The following is a 21,241-nucleotide window of genomic DNA, read 5'->3' as shown; positions in this document are numbered from 1 at the left end:
TAACCCCAGCTGGCAACTAAGCCTCACACAGCTGCTTGCTCACTCCCCCCTGGTGGGATGGGGGAGAGAATCGGAAGGGTAAAAGTGAGAAAACTCGTGGGTTGAGATAAAGACAGTTTAATAAGTAAAGCAAAAGTCGTGCATGCAAGCAAAGGAAAACAAGGAATTCATTCACTGCTTCCCATGGGCAGGCAGGTGTTCAGCCATCTCCAGGAAAGCAGGGCTCCATCATGTGTAATGGTTACTTGGGAAGACAAACATCATCAGACAAAGGACAAACGTCCCCCCCTTCCTTCTTCTTCCCCCAGCTTTATATGCTGAGCATGATGCCATATGGTATGGAATATCGCTTTGGTCAGTTGGGGTCAGCTGTCCCAGCTGTGTCCCCCCCCCAGCTTCTTGTGCACCCCCAGCCTACTCGCTGGTGGGGTGGGGTGAGAAGCAGAAGAGGCCTTGACTCTCTGTAAGCCCTGCTCAGCAGTAACTAAAACATCCCTGTGTTACCAACACTGTTTCCAGCAGAAATCCAAAACATAGCCCCATGCTAGCTACTATGAAGAAAATTAACTCTAGCCCAGCCAAAACCAGCACGTTGTCCTAATTTGCATATTCTGTTACTGTTTGTTGCATTTCAGTCCTGTAGGTTTGGGATCTGACCAAAAGCCAATTGAAAGCTCAAACCAGTAAAAGTCCAACATTTCTTTCTCTCCTCCAAAAAGAGTCAAACAAAAGTAAATGCTCTCCCTCCTGCTCTTTCCCGTCACACATATAGACAATCGAAAATGTTTGCTCTTCAGGAAATAGGCATAAATAATACAGAATCGTTTGTGTCTTATTTAAAGGAGACTCTGGCCACAGCTTTTCCTTTGGTCACTCACAACAATGAAATGGATGAGGGTGAGAGTGTGTCACTAATAGAAAGAAAAGCCCAGAAAAAAAGGAGTGGCTGAAGCCCGAGTACCTCACAAGAATGCCTTTGAATCTTTGTGGCGATGTGGGAAGATGTCATGGTTTAACCCCAGCTGGCAACTAAGCACCACACTGCCACTCGCTCACTCCTCCCCCTGCCCAGTGGGATAGGGGGGAGAATTGGAAGAGTAGAAGTGAGAAAATTCATGGGTTGAGATAAGAAGTTTAATAATTGAAATAATAATAATAATAATAATAATAATAATAATACAAAGCAAGTGATGCACAATGCAGTTGCTCACCACCTGCCAACCGATGCCCAGCTCGTCCTCGAGCAGCGGCCCCCCAGCCAGCTTTCCCCTAGTTTATACACTGAGCATGATATCATACTGTACGGAATATCCCTTTGGCCACCTTGGGTCAGCTGTCCTGGCTGTGCCACCTCTCAGCTTCTTGTGCACCTTCAGCCTCCTTAGTTGGTAAAGCATGAGAAGCTGAAAAGTCCTTGATTTAATGTAAGCACTACTTAGCAACAACTAACATCAGTGTGTTAACAACGTTATTCTCATACAAAATCCAAAACACAGCACTATACCAGTTACTAGGAAGAAAATTAACTCTATCCCAGCCGAAACCAGGACAAAAGAGCTTCCTTGATACCATCTGCTTAAAAAGAAAAAAAAGGAAAAATGGGGAGTAGAACAGCTTATTGCCCTTGTCCTTTCAGGGTTTAGTGAAGTTGAGGAATCAGCAATACTACAGAATTGTAAGAAAAAAACAAACGGATGAACTGGTGGTCCACCATTCCTGTGCTCTGTAATTATTTTGTGAAAAAATAACAGCAGCCCACCTAGTCATAAGGAGTTTTATTTGGTGCCTGTAACAGAATTACTCCCAATGGGGCAGTGGAGCCTAGTTTTACATGGCCGTGTAATGACACATCCTACTATAAGAAATTGACACAAGCTGACAGGAGACCTTGATTTCTGTTTGAAATCATTCACTTCTACAGTTTTTAAACAACTGACTAAATTCGCTAATGTGAAGAAAGTCATAGTTTATATTCTTGCCTGATCTGAGAAGTACATCTGCAATCGCTCCTTTCCATGTGCAACACCTGTGCAGAAAGTGCACTTCACCTGCTTGAATATTCAAAACATGTAGTTTCGCACAAGACTATGAATTAAAACATGTCAGGGAGAGAGACTAGGTTTAAGAAATGATGCTTTACTTCCTCCAGATCGTAATTATAGGGAAGCAGTTTAGAACATCCAGTTTATGTTATCAAGCAGCCTAATTCAGACATAGCTCCAACCCCAAACAGTAAATAATGTACATGTGGTGGGCATGAGTCATCACTCTTGCAACAGCGTCTGTGGAGCTCCCTGCTTTGCATGATTTACACATTAAAATGTAAATGAAAAATAGTTTTTATTATAATTTGAATTCATAGGAGAGAGAGAATTTATAGACATTGGTTTAGATCAGTCTCCTTCTCTGAGGTCACAACCACCTGTTGGACTATGGAGCTGTGGTGCAAGAGGAGGGAAGGAGAAAAGAGGAAGCTTTAGCCATTTCTAGAAAAGCGAGCCTGTAAATCAGTGTACATCTTCCTCTTCCTCTCCCAGAGTTGCTTTAGTCTTTGTCTTAGAGGGGCAGGTTCTGCTGTTGCAGCAGCAAGGGCGTACTGGGTGTGCAGACGTGCTTTTGAATCGCCCCTCAGCGCAGAGCCGGGAGGGCTGACATCGCTCTACCTGTGCATGTCTGCATCTGCTGGAGTCACACTGTAAAAACAAAATCAGGCTTCGACTGCTCTAAAATGCGCACTTACTCCAGCGCCTAATCTCTTGCTGAACAGACAGACCCTGTCTAGCCTCGGCTATTTTAATTCGTAGTGAGACGTAGGACTCAAAACTCTTACGCTGTTACTAAGCAGAGGCTGGGGCTTGCCAGCAGTGGTACCAGGCTGGTGCTTGCGTCACGCTGCTCCTAGGAGATGCCGTGCCAGTGCCTTCACACATCCTCGTAGCACGCTCCCCTTGCGCTTGCCGTGCCGAGTAGCGGCGCCCACGGCTGCTTGCTGGCACCCGTGCAAACGCACACGGCCTTCACCACAGCCGCCGCGTCCTCGCTCCGGCCGGGACAGACAGACGGACGCACAGGTGCGGAGGGCAAGGCAACCGCCTCGGACGCATGCCAGCCCTGGCCCGGCAACTCTCTTATAATGCATTTTCTTAAGGAATCCGAAGCAGGCGGACTTTTTGCTGAGGCTCTCCCGGCCCCCGAGCGGGCAAGCCGCGCCAGAGCCGCTGGAGGACGCGGCGCCCGGGCCTTGATCCCTCCGATTAAAACGTCCCCGGGGAGGATTGCTTCTTAACAGGCTGCCGAATGCTCCCAGAGCAATTTAAAATCACCGAATCACTATTCATTAATGTAATGCTCTTAAAACTGAAAGTACACTTAATCCCCAGCGCCCTCGTAACGAGCGGGGGTGGGGGTGGTGGGGTGTGTGGAGCGGGCTCCGGCCGTTACCCCCGCGCGCTGGCCGTTAGGAGCCGGGCAGGGCCCCGGGCGGGGCGAGCTCGGCGCAGGGGAGCCGCCGCACCTCGCCGCCTGGTCCCCGTGAGAGGGGCCGAGCCGCCCGCTCGCTAGCGACACAGACCAACTTCACTAGGGAACGCCGCGCCGCGGGCACCGGAGAGCGGCACCACACGCCCCGCGCTCCGGCCGCACCTGACCCGCGAGTTCCCCCCCTCCCTCTCTTCCCCCTCAGCGCGCTCCCTCCCGCAGGGGGGCGGCCGCGGCGAGCCGCACAGGCGCCGCGGCGGCCCGGCTCCTCGGCGGGGCGGCCAGTGCCGGCAGCGGCCGAGCGGCGCGTCTCTCCTCAGGAGGAGGGCATGGGGTGCGCCCTGCGCACCCGCTAGGCTTCACCTCCATCGGTGATGCCGCGGCGGCCGCCGGCGCTGCCTCTTAGCCCCCACCCCCGGAGGACGCTGCCGGGCTTTCCTGAGGTGAGTGGCTACCTCCGGGCGGCTCTGCCCTTCCCCGAGCCGGGGCAAGGCTCCGTGCAGCGATATCCCCAGCCGAGCCGAGCAGCCCGCTCCGTGCCCCGCCGCCCCGCGGGAGCCCGCGGCAGGAAAGGAGCGCCGGGTGCCTGGGTGGGGAAGTTTGCGTGCGGGACAGCGGAGCCGGCAGCTGGCGTGGGGAGAGGTGGCGCGCCCGCTCCTGCGCTTTATCTGTTGTGGAGGGGACGCGCGTGGGAGGAGGGAGGCACCTGGAGAGCCGGCCCCAGGTGGAGGGAGAGCAGCTGGTTGGAGCAGAGGCGGGGGGAAGAAAGGAGAAGGTGGGGAAGCAGGCGGGGACAGGAGGGGACGGGGCAGCCGCAGAGCTGGGAGATGGGGAAGGAGGTGGCGGCTCCTGAGCACCGGCGCCTCGTCCCCCGGCTCGTGGGCTGAAGCACCGCGCTCTGCTCCCTGAGGTCGGCGGTGCCGCCGCCCGGGCCCTGCTGCTGCCCCCGGCCCCGCGTCAGTGGCGAGTTTTCCTTCGGGGCTTCGCCGCGCAACTCTTGGGAAAAGTGGCTGTGCCCCGAGAGCGACTTAGCGCAAGGTTAGGGGTTGGTTCGTGCGGGGCTTGTGGAGGGCGGGGGGGGTCGCGGATCGCGCTTCTCTCTTCGCTCCCGGGCGCTACCTAAGAGGAGACCTGCAGGCGCCGTGCCCCGGTTCCTGGCAGCGCTGCTGCGGCCTCGCCGGCCGGGAGCGGAGCAGCGGCGCTGGCCCGGCCCGGCCCGCGTAGGGCTGGGCGGCCGCCGCCTTTCCCCTGCGCAGCACGCCGGCAGCTCGCGTTTCGGAAACTTTGTGTGCCTCCCGGTGTGAAAGGGAGCCGAGGCGGTATGTAAACAGCCCGGCTCAGGGACCCGATGGAGAGCTCAAGCTGCGGGATGGCTATCTTGTTTGTTTGCCCATTATCTAGGCTGCTGGCAGTAGGTTTATTATGTGTGTGTTTGGGTTTTGAATCAATATTTATTTACAGGACTCGGGTATTAATCACTCATGTCTTAGAAAGCTCATTAGTGGTGACTTGTTTCCATGACAACAGGACCCCTCTGAGTCTTCGGGGTTATCTGTTTGCCCGATTTCATTTTTTTTCTTTTCATGAAGCTTATTCGTACTAGTATCATGTTTTGTCACCGAGGAGAAAAACAAGCAAATAAAACCTGTGTGATCCTGTGGCCGCTATTCAGCCTTCCTCTAACGCTCAGTTATTTCCCCAGCCTTGGTTAATGATATATGGATGGGACTAAGCAAGTGTGTGAGTTATACAAGATTTCTTAGTACTTGTTTTACTGCCTTATCTCCTTTAGCTGTAAAGCTCAGACTAAGATATGGTTTGACTTGTCGGTTGTTCAAACTACTCCTTAGACGCGTTAGTACTGAAGAGTGTGATGCTTGTTATCTTTTTGTTTGTGTATCATTTAGTAGCACAGAACCCTTTGAGAGGCATTGTTTTGCAGTCTCTGTAGTTTTATTGCTACAGCAGAGCTGGGAATCAGGAGTGACTTATTGTGTAACTTCGTCACCTTCTTGTGGTGTGACCTTGACAGGTCTCTTAACTTCTTTATATCCCACCGTGTCTCAACAAAAGGAAAGGTTGCCCGCTTGTACCTGTGAAGTGCTCTGAGCTAATCAAGCAAAATACTTATTCTAAGATGGAGTACTGTTAAAACTAAATATATTGTTTTCTGTTATGAGCAGTAAACGTACCTTATACATCCCTTTTCCCTAATGATGTAGGTCAAAATCCCCCTTTTTAACTTCAGTCTTTATTTAACATAGCACAGTCTTGTTAGCTCTTCAAACGATGTGTACTGCTATCATCCAGCTGAAATCAGTGATTCTAATCCCATTTATGCTAAATACCAGTCACTGCTTTCCTGGGTTAACTTCATCAGTCAGGTAAAAAGGAGAGTCTTTAGCAGTCTTAAATTTGTAGGAATATCTACTATCTCAAAGAGTATACATCCAGCAAGAAGATGCAATAGTAAAGAAAGAAAAAACTGCAAAATTGAATGCCAGTCTTGATCGCTTGCCTTAGCATCGCAACCAGAGAGACACTTAAATGCTTTTTTTGAGAAAGAGAGCAAGCAAGCAAGCATGCACTTTTAACTTAACCATATGTCAAGTTAAACATCTGAAACTGTTCTACCATTTTTCATCGTTTTCCAATAAACATTTTAATATGTAGTGTTCTGTTGAGAAGCATTGGGAGTGTGTAAGAATATACAGTTCTAAACCAAAAAACTGCCTGGGAGATATTCAGTTGTGACCATTTTAGATGACAGGAGTAGTAAGTTATAATAGTACAGGAACTTCAGTAAGAAGCGTATATTTTTCTTCTTTCTTGAAATGCTCCTTTTAAGTGAATAAACCATATCTATTCAAAATAAGTATCTCTTTCGTACTGTGAGGAAGAGTCTATCCCCAGCTCAGCTCAGTTCAGCAAAGTGCTAAAACATATGCCTCATTCCAAATGCATTAGTGTTCTCTAATATCAGTAGGCAAATCACGTGTCAAGCTTTTACTTTATATTCCAAAGAATCAAGGCCTGTGACCTTGATTTTTGTATTGTTTTTTTAGCAGCTTAGTAGTGAGACATCTATCTGAAAATATTTCTTGGGAGTTGAGGACCGTCTGACCATTACTAGCCCTTAGTTACCAGTGAAGTAATTTTATGACAATCCCATGAAGACAAAGAAAGAAAAAGAAATGACATCTTAGTCAGCATCTCATCTCCTTTGGATGGCACTGACTTAAATTTCCATACTGAACTGTTAAATTTTTACTACTTAGTGCTGCACAGCCAATACAGGTAGACAGAAAGTGATCTAGGTTTTACTCTGTGCTTTACACCCTCTGCAAAGCTCAGTCTTGTTACTGGTGAGAGTAAGAACAACAGATATTCCAGTTCAATTCTCAGACCCTAGTTGCCATGAGAGGAAAAAAAAATTGTTCATTTTTTAAGACTGATAACAGGGCAGCAAGAAAGATAATTTGTAAGAAGCCTGTATTACTTCTATAGTTATTTTTCAGAACAATACTCACTTAAGATTGTAAGAAGACATCTGAGTATATGACCTGTCACTAATAAAGGTGTTCTGTTTGAGGGAGTGGAAAAAAAGTACATACATGTGAAAGCTAAATCCGTAGGTATGGATGATGATGTTTATATTGTATTTTACTCAGTATTTGTACCAAAGTAAGTTGGATATAATGTACACTGGTTTTCATAAACAAAAATGCTTCTAGCGGTGTTCATATTCAAGCTATATACTGCTCAAGCTGCATATTGCTTAAACTTTGCTGGTATGTGGAAATAAACTTAGTATTGTTTGTTTCTCTGGTGTTAGAAGTCCCTCAACTGGTTTGGTGAATAAGGTACTGGAGCAGTATTTAGTGGAGGTGGTTGAGCTCCTTTCTGTCTAACTGATCTACTCTGAACAAGTCATTTTACCCCTCTATTTCATCTTTTCCCTAGTCATCCTCCCCCTATTTATCATTCAATCTTGCTTATCTGGAGCGTAGGATCTTCAGTGTAGTTTTATTATGGGGATATATTGTGCCCAGACAGATCTCTGTTGGAGTAGCAAAATGTTACTGCAGTACAATAACAAGTAATCATAGCCAATGTCTTTGCATAGCCATAGTCTTTGCATGATCACTAGTTACTGTCTGAGAGGCAGTAAGATTGTTGCAGATCAGTGTGAAGATGTAGTGGAGGAATTGCTTCTAGTGCTAGTTCCTTAAAATGCCTTTTGAAGAAAACAGCTTTCAGAGAAAAAGTTCACAGATCTATCCTCCAGGGATTAGACAGTAAATAATGGCTCATTCCTGCTTTTCCTGAACACCTATGTTTGCTCTCAGTTTGAATGTACTAGTTGACTGGATGTAAAAATAAGGCAATCATGAATTTAAAATATGCATATTGGCAGCAAGGGGCTTATCAAGGGCAGAAACCAGCACTAAAGATCCAAAGTAGAATCTTAATTTTTTTTTTTTTTTTTTTCCCCCCAGTGTTTCTGGGAGGCAGGAAGGCAGATGAGTTTCCAAGTATACTTTTTGAGCTTATAAAACACACAGCTTCATTTGACAGGAGTGTGTAATGACGTTAGGAAGGTATGAGAGCTGTTTCTGTATTATTCAAGTTGGGAGCTTAATTATGTTCTTCATAAACTACTATAAAATGTTTACATTTCAAAATATGATATACTTGGTTCAGCTATGTTTTTTTGTTTGGTCTTACTTTTCAAAATCACTATGTTAATAGATACTGATGCTTTCTGATAAACAAGGCTTTTAGATTGAGGCAGGGTTATTTCCTACGAAACATTTACAGATGAAAAACTGACTTTTAAAGTGATCGCTTTTCTGCTATATATGGTAGATTTACTTCTGTCTTTCATCAGAATTTAGCTGGCAAAATTAAGATAAAACAAAGAATATATTTTCGCATACTAGTGGAAGGTAAAGTTAAACTCTTCTGTTTCGGTCATTTTATTCTTCTTAAAGATGAAATCTCTTAAATATGAAGATGAAGAAAAGCTCCTTTCTGACCTTTCATTTACTTGCCATGTTTTTAATGAACTGTGTACAATGATTTCAAAATGACTTAGACCTTTAATGCCCTAATTTGAAACAACTCAAATAAATCTGTTTTTTAAAAAATGTATTCTGGACCGGAACCTTTTCCAAGTCTCTAAAATGCCTGATGTTGCACACCTGCAAGTTGACATGCAGAAACCCTCTAGTCACTTTGGAAGTTTTGGACCTGGGTGTGTTTTCTGTTTACAAAATAGATGAAAAGAGACATCAGCTCAAGTTACTTCCAAATTCAAGTTACTTCCAAATCTTTTTATTGCTCAAACCACTAATGGACTTCAGTAGTTGTAGAGCTCTGCCATATTGTTGCAGTGATTTGTGCATCACTGCAATATAGACTATAGGAAGTCTGAAGAGCAAAGTAAATCTTCCTTCTCACAGAGTCCCACTGAACATGGTGTGCCCTCCTGCATGAAGGAACAGAATGCATGAAAGTTTTTATAAGGACTTAAAAATTCAGGACAAAATATGGCACTTGAAGACGGGCATTACAAGAGAGTTATCCAGATACTGGTGAATTGGGTAATAATAGTTAGTGGTGTTAATCGTCACCAGAAGCCAAATCACAGATGTTAAGAGCAGATCAAATCTGAGAGCGAGCAGACCAGACTGCCTTACTGCTTCAGAAACACTAAACAAAAGGATTAGTTTCAAAGGCCATGAAAACAAAGACAGAGCTGTTTGCTGGCCTCTATAGATTCTGCAGTATGAAGTCTTCATTATCTCTGTGCCTTTGCCTCGATTGTAAAGAGTTCATCCACTGGTGATGGGAAATATCAGTGGTGTAATTCTGATTCAAAGAAGCTGACTAGTGTCTAGAGATAGAGCCGAAAAACACGTGGCAAACAGTTTGTCTTTGCCATATCGTATCTTTGTTCTGGCATCTGGATAATATCCAGTAGTCTTCAGAAGCCCCTGCTCTGAGGACAGTCCTTGCAAATCTAAGAACAGCATAGTGCAGCATAGTGCAGCCTTTGGGACAGTTCAGATTTAAAGCACTGGAGGAAAAAATGATTTCTTGTTTCCTTTTCTTTCTGATAAATTTGCCTACATTTTTCCAGTTATCTGCTAGCAGTTCGTAGGACAGATGATAGATTTCTGCTTTGATTGATACCCCAGATGCACATATACCGCTCACCAAAATGTAAAGAAGGAACACCCCCACCTCCAAGAAACCAATGCACAGCAGAAAAAACAGATAGCATGTTCCCTACTTACAGCTCGGTACCCTCTGTCAATATATAATGCTTCCAGAGAGGACCCACGGAGTACTTACGTGAGTTCAGGTGGCATCTCAACTGTTAGATGCTGATTCTGAATGGCCTTTTCTCTTCAGCTGGCATAATATAGCATTGCTTTTGTGGTAGGACTGGCTTGCCTAGGCTGTTTCACTTGCAGGAGATACACTCCGAGCACAGCAGTTGACAGGTCTGCCTGGCTGTCTATGCAGAGTGGAAGGCAAGGTGCAGATTTCTGATGTTCCCTGGGGATAAGCAGGGAGAGACCTCGCCTCTGCATGTGCAGCAGTCCCAGCAACAGCCTGCATGCTTCTCCTTTTGAGTCTCTTGATTTGTAGGCTGACCTTTTCACACTAGTGAAGCTTAGCAGGCCCACCCAATTTTGTCCCTTTACGCTGGGATGTCTAATGTTGCAGGCAGGGAGTCTGTTCCTGCTCTATTTGGAGTGAAGGGCAGAATTCTCCCTGCTTTCCATAGGAACAAGATGTGTTCCTAAACATACTTCAGTAGCTAGAAAGAAACTTCCTAATAAAGAACCAGACTATAACATTACACAAAACATCAAGCATTGTTCTAGGCTTCAAAGCTCTTAACAGTAACATGCTTGCAGACCAAGCACTGCAAACGACAAATCTCAGGGCATTCCTGGCAGGACTGTGGAGGATTACCAGCTCTCATTCTGTCCAGAGAAACAATTGAGGCTTGATCATGTTACTGATAAAATGTACTTATTCTAATGGACACTATTCAGGCCCCTTAGATTATATCAGTAATGGAATTCTAGAAGCAGTGAAGTGTGACATAATAGCTGTTACACAAAGGATTTACTATGTCAAGCAAAAAAGGCAGTGGGATTTCAATTTACCTGAAGAAGCAAAAGGCCCTTTCCCACACTGATGTGGAGACTGTTGGAAGCTACCAAGGAAAGCTTTGGACTGCAATTCTGCTGCTTTGAGTTGTTATAATTTAGTCAGACTGGTTCCTAACTAAAACTTTTTTTTCCTCTTTCCTTTGGGTTTTAATTTTTTCTTCCCCCTCTCCCCCCCTCATCTTACCCTTACTGACATTCCTATGTTTTACTTAACAGAGGAACCTTTTCAGTTACAGGCTTTTTCTTTAAGAGGGGTTGAAATGAAGTACCTAGAGCCTGTTGGAGGTAGGGGGTTCCAAAATGTAGGTCATAGATATCTGCAGTTCCTTGCTTGCTTTCCAAAATCCCTGTATTCCATTAATTTTGCCACTAGAAAGCCACTGTTCTGTCCAAATAAAGCTGTCAAGGTGCAAGGAAGTGGTGGGAAGGTAGTCACTTGAGTCATACAGATTGTGCATTTGCCATTTGCATTGCATTCTTAAACATGAGAGCTCCAGGGCTTCTTTTTCACACAATTTTCAGCTTGTGGTAGTCAGAATACCATTTTCTGTGATTACCAGGTGAAGCATGGTCATCTCCCATCTTGGACTGGTTTGTTTTCGTGGTGAACATTTGGGAGACAGCATTGTTTCCCCTGTAGTGTCCTAACAGCATCAACATTTATTAAATTCTTCATCACCTACTCCCCTGCCCAACGATTCTTACGCTTGTAAAAAAAAAAAAAAAAAAAAAAAAAAGCTCTGTCTTGCAAAGCATGTGGCTGCATAGGCAAAATTCTACAGAGGTAAATTTTTCCAAGGAAATTGTGTCCACTTCAGACACTTGATCTTGAATGGGAAATATGAATGTTCAATAAGTATTAAGATCCAGAGTACTGGCATTGTCTTACACAGTTAAGGTTGGGTTCTTTGTTCCTGTCTTGTTTTTTTAGTATAACCATGGCATGTCATTTGAATAGAAAGCTGCCAAGATAATAGACCAAATGTTTTGTTTTGCCAAGATAATAGACCAAACTTTCTATTCTAAAGATAGAAAATATTTCTATTTCTGAAGGTACAAAATATCCCAAAATGTAGAACTTGAATACAAAGCTGTTTGACTGATTTACTTGAAAGCTGTAAAAGACAACATAAGACTATAGCCAGAAACAGTGTCAGCCCAAACTTTTATGGTTATGAAGGACTTGACTCTATCCAAAATGAGGGAAATGTCAAGCATGTGTGAATGGAAACTGAACATCTTCACAGGATGGTCTTCATTGCTATTTTGTGTGTGTGTGGGGGAAATTAAGACTTTCATTCTTCTAAATGTCATATTGTCAGTTACACCAGCAGTTCAATTCCCCTTATAGATATGTGGTGCAGGAGCCCTGACCTGAATAAAACACTGGTTGCATATCTGGCTTCTTGGAAGAGTTGCTCACTGACAGATTGGGCTAGAATTGAAAAGTCATGAGAGAAATCAGTGAGTGGCTGTTCTCAATACCGAAACCATTTTTATGAAGCAAGTTCAATATAATCATGCTTGTTATCTTTTTTGATTGTGTGGAGTTTTAAGAGTAATTCATTGTGATCCTGTTGTAAAGCGCTGTGACATGGCAGCATTTCCTTGATTAAGATATTGCTGAATTTTCATTTTTAGAAATACTATTGGCAGGGATTTAGAAACCTGAACTCTAGCCAGAAAATAAACAATCACTGAAGCCAACTATGCAAGGAGACTCTATACACACAAGTTGGAGACTGTTAATTATTACTTTGTGTTGCAGCCTCTCCTGTCTGTGTTTGGGCGAATCTGTGAATTCCTATGTGAAGTAACTCAGTAGCCAAGTAACCGTCCACAGAGGGATCGCTCTAGTTTAGGGGCATTGGCCAGCGCAATGGTTACTGAGCCACATCCTGTCCCATAGCCCCTCAAGGACTGGCAGCACATGGAAAGGGTCCTGTGGGCTTGGTGCTCTTCTGCTTCTCACCTGTGATTTGTGACAGTCTTAAAGTTGTTCTATTGCTAGAAGAGCAGCAGAGTGTATGAATGACTATGTGGTCAGCATCTTTGCTGCAAAGATCAGGCTCAGTTGCTCTTAACTTCTTCCCATTTCTGTTCCCTTCCTTTTCACTCAGGGTGAGCTTCACTGTTCATCTCTTGACTGGTGTCAGTCAAAAGCAGCTCCCTTGAAATAATTTTACATAAGCAACCAGCTCACATCATACATTGCTGATAATTACTTTTTAGGATCCTCATGCATAGAACTGTATTTAAAGCCTGTCTTGCAACAAAGAAACAATTCACCTTTATTTCAGAGTAGAAGAGCACAGGTGAAGAGTTACTGAACAGGGCTCAAATATTTCTTTAATATGAAATAACTGTTTTCAAGACATGCAACCTACTTTTATAAGTCCATGGGCAAATTCCTGTTTATTTGAATGGAAGCAGGGTCAAGCCCCATGTGTCTGAGGGATGCTATTGTGAAAGCAAACCCTTGCTGAGTCCCCTCTGCAGGAATCAGGATGCACTCCTGGCCAGTAATCTAAATATAACAATGTGAAATTTATGAGGAAGGGAATTGGCAGTAATAATACTTTGCCTTTCTACCCTTTATCGTTAGCTTCCCACACTTTCGGGTCATTCTTAGCAGAGAGCTGTTCAGTCCATTAATTGTCTTTGTTAGACCGTCTCTATCTTCTTTTTCATAGTAACATATTCATAGCAGGGAAAGTTCTATCCATCATTAGTCACTTAAACCCTGAGGCCATAGTCCAAAGACTGCTTCCATTTTTTTTCCTAGAATCTATTATACTTAAGAGAAATCAGTATGCATCCACATGCACACACATAGGCATACATGCATAGCTCTCGTTAAAATTAATTTGCATAATGTGTGTTCATTTTATGCTTTTGTAATTGGTCTAATCTCTCAGCGATACTATGAGGGGTGCAACAAGGCTAATGCTTATGGCAAATTTTGGTCCAGACTTTGTAACCCTTGTAACTATTTTGTAACTCCACCTAGCTTCTCCCTAAATCTTCTGAGTTTGGACTGCAGTGAAAGATTTGCAGTAGCATGAACATGAGTCCAAATCATTGAGAACTGATAAAAACGAAATTTAATACTTTACCTATTGAACATCAGTAATATCTTTCTAAACTTACTGCAGTGTTGGAAATGAAATATGGAATAAACATATTCACAAGGCTTCAGAGTTTTAAACATTTAAGAGATTATTTTTCTCTTTTCTTTTATTCCTCTCTGAAGTATGAAATTTAATCCAATAGTCTTAAATCAATGGTAATTACAGTCCAACCTTAAAACATCAAGCAAGAGCTCCAACAACATAGGCATGCTTTTCAGAAGCACCCTGTACTGTGTCTGTCTCGCAGTAAGCCCTAGTCAAGACTCTTGGTGCTAGCTGCTTTGTAAGGAAAGATAAAAGAGGAGCAATATTCTCAAGGAATTCAGCACGTTTCTTAAGCAGGATGTGTTTATATTGGTGTCTGTTTTGATAATTAGGCTTTAAAAGAAAGCATTGTTTTTGCAACCTTCTGCATAATATATTACAACAAGCAATTAAAAGCCCTGTATAAAATAAACAATGTAAATGAAACTGTCACTTTGCACGATCAAAGCTGAGATTTCTCTTCCTTTAGTTTTTGAACTTGGTCTTCCTTTTCTGTTCTGTCTGCCTTATCAGTCATGTATCCCCCTTTAGGTGGGCTGAGGCAGGCACATAGTGGAGAGTAATGGAACTCTTATCATTTATTTTAATTACCAAAGACAGGACCGACTGTGTTTTGCAGTATATTGATGGCGTGGCCTGGGCTAATAAAGCTTGGGTGTTCAGCAGCTGCCTACAAGCTTTCAAAATTTGTCAGACTTCTATCTCAAAAAATATTTGTTGTGCCTTCTTCCTCTTCATATCTTGCATAGGAAATGGTACTAGGAACAGTGGCAGTGGTTTTGTTTCATGCAATACTGATCAGAACCAGGAAAATCCTTTTCCTGTTTCATGAGCCTAATCCCTATTTCCTTTGCTTTTTCCTTTCCTTTTCCTTTCTGTCTGGTATGAAGTAAATGTTCTGGTGTTTTACTTTCAAACATTAAAATGAAACAAATGTTTATCCCATTTAAACGTGAACGTATTTTCTATTTTTTTCCAATTCAGCTGCCAAAACAACAAAAAATATCAGTCAGTTGCATAGCCTTACTGGAGAATTTATATCTGGCACAGAGCGGCCCCCCAGAAGAACATGGGTTTTCCTGTGAATTGAGATGCTGAGCACATGATATGATCAGTTTGTTTCCAGAGTCATCGTCATTGCAAATCCTCTTTCCTGGAAGAGAAGTCCTGTCTTCTTGCACAAGAGCATTTTCCATGGTTGAAAAGCCAGAGACTCACAGAGTTTGAAGAGTTTAGGAAACCACTAAAAAAACCCCCAAAGCTTGTTTTAAGGGAGTAAATTACCTATGTCCGTTTCTTGAAAACAAAGCTAAGACATGATCCTCAATGAACTTGGTATCTTCAATTCTTAAGCTCATACTGGCTGTACTTATCATAAAATCACAAACTTTTTTTTTAGCCAATTTCCAAAAGTGCTGTTAATACGAAATGTAAAAATATTTTTTTGATAGATACCTGTTCGGTCATAGGGTGGAATTATCTCACATGTTGTTTCTAGAAGGATGACACCTAAATTAAATTGTCTAGCTATTAATAGCAAAGCAGACCCAATAAAGCAAACCATGTGTTATATGTCTTGCTACTGCTAACAAAAATGTAATGATATAACAAAACCAAACATAATGATATAACAAATACAGAGCCTGAATTTCGAAGCATCAGGTGATGATGGATGCAACTGAAATTCATCAGGATGGCAGATTCTCGGGCCTTCCTTCCCCTGTAAAAGGGATGCAGACTTTCCAGCAAGACTAAGCAGAAATGTCAATGATTTAAAATACATAAACAAGCACCTAAGCAATACTGAAGTTTGTTCTGTCACAGGAGTGAAGGATCTCTGAAAATGTAATTATATGAGTAGTTAGCAGCAGATCATCCCACATTAGAAGGTTGAAATAGTGTCTGAAGAACATGCTGCTTTAAGACAGAAGTAGTAAAGTACCACTTAAAATCAAAAAAATAAAGAATTCCTTCTGCATGGTCTGTTTTCTTAGTGGTGTGCTGTATCAGTTTTTGGTCAAAACCAAAGTTCACCAGGACACAAACCCTTCATCGTTTTTCACCATATAAAGCACAACACAATAGAAAGTAAAACACTCAAAACACAGGTGACCAACAGGACACAAGTAAGGCATAAATATCTATACAATATTAGATTCCTACCAAAAAAAAACCCTGGGAAGTTTCTTATTCTTGTCTCATTACGACAACAAAAGGGATCAGCTGCTTTCCTAGAAACAACTTAAGGACTGCACAAGTCTGTTTTTTCTGAAGACCTTATTCTACAGAGGCCAAAAACTAAGCAGCGTGCAGACTGACCACTTCACAAGAGTCTGCTGAAGCTTTTGCCTGCTGTATACCCTGTGTAGGGTCCAGAGCAATTTTAAGTTGAATATCTAGACAGTAGTTGTCTATACACAATAATAACTGCACATCAGTATGGTGGCTTTGTCCTTTAACAGGAATCTGCTTTCAAGATGTAAAAGTCTGTTTGAAGAGGTCTGTTGCATGCTCTGACCCTTAGTTGTGATGTCATTATATTCTGTGGTTTTAGAGGATCCAAAGCTGGGTCAGCTCTTCAGTAAGACACAGAGAAGGGTGGGTTACAAGTATCAAATTGTCAAGTTTTTGTTCCTGTAGCTGAACGTTAGAACTTGAGGCTATGGTAGTTTGTATTTGCTGAGCAGCAGGCTTTCAGACAGCTTGGAGAATGTCTTCTAGTATCAAGAGGTTTCAGACAACTGTGGTCTTTGAGGCCATCAAAAGGTGACTTGGAAACCATCTGTTCTTGTAGAGTAATGCTTTGGTTTTTTGTATAGGCATTCTGCAGAGATGGGGGACAGGACAAGGAGACTGGGCTTTGGTGTGGCTCTTTTGGATTGGGCAGATGACACAGAAAAAGGATGTAAGAGTGGATGTTTTGTGTCAGGTTAAGCATCCATCTAGCTTGCTTCCATGTCTCTGATACTGGCGGGGCTAGATATCCTATCATGTAAGTATGGGGCAAACATATTTCCCCAGATATACCCTCTCATATCTGCATCACAGGTACTTTCTGTACCTGTACCTGTATCACAGGTACTTTCTGTGTTACAGGTCATAGTTTTGTGTTTAATAGCTGTTGGTGGATGTTTTTATCCATAAAATTTGTTTAATTGTTCTTAAAAATATAAGTAACCCTTTGTCATTAAAAAAATCCCGTTAAACTGCATGCTGTGTGGAAAAAAACACCTCCTTTTGTTTGTTTCAGAACGGCTATCTGATAATACTGTAATTCTTGTATTATGAGAAGTGATGCATGATTGTTGCCTATTCAGTTTGTCAATGCCACTTGTAGATTTTTATAGAGTTTTATGAGATTCCTTCCCAGCTGAATCTTCCTGGTCTGTTTAAATGCTCGCATACAGAAAGCATTCTACACCTCTTACTATCCTTCTCATTCCCTCCTGTTCCCTTTCCAGCTCTAGAGATGTAGATAAACCATAAACTAACTAGTCCCATGATATAATGAGTTTTTCTTTTGTTCCTTTTTTTTCTCAGCAGCTTCTGAAATCCTATCTGCTTTCTGACTGCTACTGAGTACTAAATCACCATCTGCATAGAATTGACATGCATAAATTTTTTTATTATAGCTTTCATATCTCTCTAAGATGCAGTAGCCCACCGAGTGTTGGAGCCCACCACTGTGCAAAGCTAGTGATAGGAGGGAGTTTTCTTCCTGCGTTACTTTGCATTTATCAACGTGAATTTCATTTGCTATTTTATCCCCCCATCATTACTCAGTATCGTGAGTGATGGATTCTACTGGAATGATTCCTGGGTGAAGGCAAGAAGTGTTCTGCCAAGCTGTGGATGCTTTGAAGAGGGAGTCAGTTCAGTGTAAGGGAATGCATGTCTCACGGCTTGTGATAGTTTTGTAGAATTGGAACTCCCAAGTTCTCTAAAATAAATTTGGTCAAGAAATTCTCCTATTAAGTCTGTGCATTTCTTTGCCTTTTGCCACAGAGTCTTTGAAGGACTTAATGGGCAAAACCTGAGAGCCAAGTGAGGTTATGGAGGAGTAGTGACAGCAGGAATGTGGAAGGTCTGCCTTGCTAGTTTTCAGGATCAAGGGCAGCAGTGGGAGGAACAGAACACACGGTTCCAGAAGATAAGTTGAAAAGGGGAGGAAAAGAGACCTGGAATAACAAAAAAGAGATAAAGGTTGGTCTCCACCAGAAATCTGTTAACTTAGAAACACAGCATCTTGATAGCAGGATGACGCTATGGTCAGGTACTTGACCGACTCAGGTCAGTTGACAGCAGAAACTTTCATGGAATATGTGCGCTGTGGTCATCGTGGTTCTGTAGATTTTTGTTTTTTCTCGACTGGCAACACTGAAGCAGTTCTCCACTATGACTTTATGCTATGTTTCTTGAACAGATTTAAAGTTTCTGAGACAGAACTGGTACTTGGTTTTTGCTCACTATGCAGTGTTTTGGTCAGCAGTAGGAACTACACTCCTTGGTGCTGAGAGAAGGGACCTTCAAAGTGATCTGAATTCCCCAAGCTTATTCAGACTGCTTTAAAACTAGAGTATGTGTTCTCGGGGATGCAGTACTTGGGCTTCTTGTGTAAGGCAATCTTAAGATGTGTCTCCTCACAAAATACAAAACAAGAAGAAAAATCTTTAAGGTTGTCAAATCTTTCTTCCCCTATAAATCGTAAGTTTTGCCCATGTGGAAACTAGCAATGTCTTCAGTGAGTTACCAGATGTTTAGGGTTTTTCCCTCCCTGTGTCTTTACCTTGGCTAGGGCATGGTAATCATTACCTCTTCTGGAAAGCAAATTTCAGTTATTGGTGTTGCAAAATAATTTGGTTCATTGTGGAGTCACACAGTGTGCATAGACAAAATACTTAGGGGACTACTATCTAGCTAGTCTTCACATGAATTTATCTCGAGTAGACAGAAAATGTGTTGAACATCATCAACAGCAAACAATGGCAGCTCAGATCAGATATTGAAGAAAATTGAGTTATTTTTGCAATAGCCCTTTGTCGTGGCATCCTTGTGGTCACCTGAACAGTTTGAGGTGCCTCTATTTCCAAATGTGGTATTAATGTTATTTTTATTTTGAGGGGATTTACCTTTTTGTTTTGATTTTCTCTGTGAATTCTAGTTCTTTCCAGAGCTGTTTAGACCCTCTAGTCATGATCTTTTGCTATTTCTTTTAGATTAAGGCATCAGCATTGTCAGCATTAACCTTTTATATCATCAAAATATCTATGATTTTCCTTTCGTTACCTTCTTTGCTAGGTAATCTACAGAATACATTCTCTTAAGGGGTACCATAGAGGTATTCTGTTTTTCTAACAGCTTTAGGTATAACCTTGGGCTGCTTAAGGTATAGGAAATATCTGGAATAATTTGTCTCTCCAGATTTTTCTCCTCATTCTCTTTTTATGTATTTAATTGGTTCTTCTCAGGCAATGTCTAAGTTCTGCCTTCTTTTATACTGCAGGTGCATTCACTCTTTGCTTTTACATGTTATTCCAATAGCTATATGACAAAAGACTGCTCTTGTAATCTGTGTCTTAAGGCACTGACTGCAGAGTGCTTGAACTTTTTGAGCTCTGTTCTGTCCCTTCCTGTATCATGTTAACATTGTCCTCGGACCCTGCATTAGCAGTTTTATGTGCACAGGAATGGCCTGCCTAGTGAGTAACATGGTTAAACTCAGTCATGGATAATTCCTCCTCCACCATATCGCTATGCATTGTACCTTTCTTAGTTCATTTACCTAAGCATTTTATTCTATATTCTCCCATTGTGAAAACAAAGTACTCTTGAACCTCAGTTTAACTTCTTTCCATAAAGTTGTTTTGGTTTTTTTTTTTAAAGTTTTGATACCATGATTTGGCTAACCATGCCAACATTTGTAGACCAAATACAAAAGTCATAAACAACACCTTCAGGCTGATAGTCTTGCTTATCTTCTTTTAAAACCCTATACATAACTGTTAAATAGAATGCTTTTGAATTAATTGTGTTATTGACATGGTTCTCATTCATGGTATGCAAGCTCTGGGTCTTATATGCTCTTGGTTAAGTGACATAATCCCGTTGTAGTCACTGCATCTCTTCTTCATATGGCAAGAAGTTATCTTGCTATCAGTTCACTATAGGTCCATGGGCAACTTTCTGTAACAGATTTCTTTTGCTTGTAATAGTTTGGGTTCTTTGCAGTTTGCATAGTGGTTGTCCACTGTATACTTGAATTTGCTTCGCTTCACCCATCCTCATTTCCTTAAGACAGTTCAAGTCTGCGTCTTCCAGTGCTCTTTCTCTGTTTCTGTTGTATATCGTAGTTACAGCCTGGTCTCTTGTCAGTGCAGTATTCCTCATTTATCTCTAGGGATGTTTCATAGTTGGCCCTCTCTGCTGGATTTTACTAAAAGACAATCAACTGCTGTCAGAAATAAGGTTTCTTAAAACTGTCTCATACTTAGCTGGTGCCCAGTGCTAGCAGATAGGACGTGATTCATTAAACTGGATGTATTCATGCACAGTGGAGTTCTCTCCACCTGTCGTCATTCAGTGGAGTCAACAGCACATTCCTTATCTTCCAAATGGAGATGATCGTATTGATTTGCATGCAGAAAGTGCTTCCTTCTCCATTGAACTGAGTATAGGTATAGATCCGTATGCTGCAGAAAGTTTTTAAAGATAGGTGAGATGTATCCCAGGAATGTCTAAATATCTGCCAGGGGAATTTCTGCTTAGGGACCTTTAACTTAACCCTCTTCTACTAGAGGCACTGAATAGACAACAGATTTCTTGTTCTAGTGGCATTTTGGTGTGGTTTGGTTTGTTTTGTTTTTCTTCCCGGAATACCATTCTGCACTTGATTTCAGAAATGAAGCATGGGACACAGCAGTCTTTTCCACAAGAGCTGGGCCCTTTACAAGGTTGTGTCTAGAGATGGGAAGCAAGAGCAATGATCACAGCTAGTCAATCCATCATCATGGGCCAGTAGAGTCCCTACTTCAGATAATGTAAGCTTACGCAGAAGGCTTGTTCCCAATATCCCTCTATTCTTAGTAACTATTATTGGATAAATACTCAGGCCATCCTTTTGATGAAGTTGATCTTGGACAAGCAAAGCAAGCTGAGACAACAGAGCTCTAGCGCACAGAAAACCCAAGCTTTGTGTATTCACTACTGCCTGACAATAGCAAGGCTGAAATTTCAAATAAGGCCCTTCACAGGTATGTGCAGCATTGTTTAGCTAGTTAATCTAATAAGTACATTTAGTACAATCTAATAAGTAATTAGTATTTTGTTTATTGATTTTAAGTGTCTTAAATTCTGTAGCTTGTTCTCATTGGTTGGTCATAGTTGTTGACATTTCAA

General features: G+C 42.3%; 1 protein-coding gene across 1 annotated transcript in view; it reads left to right on the top strand.

Moving 5' to 3' along the window:
- The first annotated feature begins 3,767 nt into the window (after nucleotides 1-3,767).
- Nucleotides 3,768-21,241, top strand: part of SHISAL1 (shisa like 1) — a 60,768-nt gene continuing 43,294 nt past the window's right edge. The window contains exon 1 of the mRNA XM_072850194.1: nucleotides 3,768-3,920. The gene's annotated coding sequence lies outside the window, so the exon portion shown is untranslated. The remainder of the gene's footprint in view (nucleotides 3,921-21,241) is intronic.

Source organism: Ciconia boyciana, chromosome 1, assembly GCF_034638445.1.
Source record: "Ciconia boyciana chromosome 1, ASM3463844v1, whole genome shotgun sequence".
NCBI lineage: Eukaryota > Metazoa > Chordata > Aves > Ciconiiformes > Ciconiidae > Ciconia > Ciconia boyciana.
Note: the sequence above shows the minus strand (reverse complement) of the source record. Positions and strands in the feature narration are given on the sequence as shown.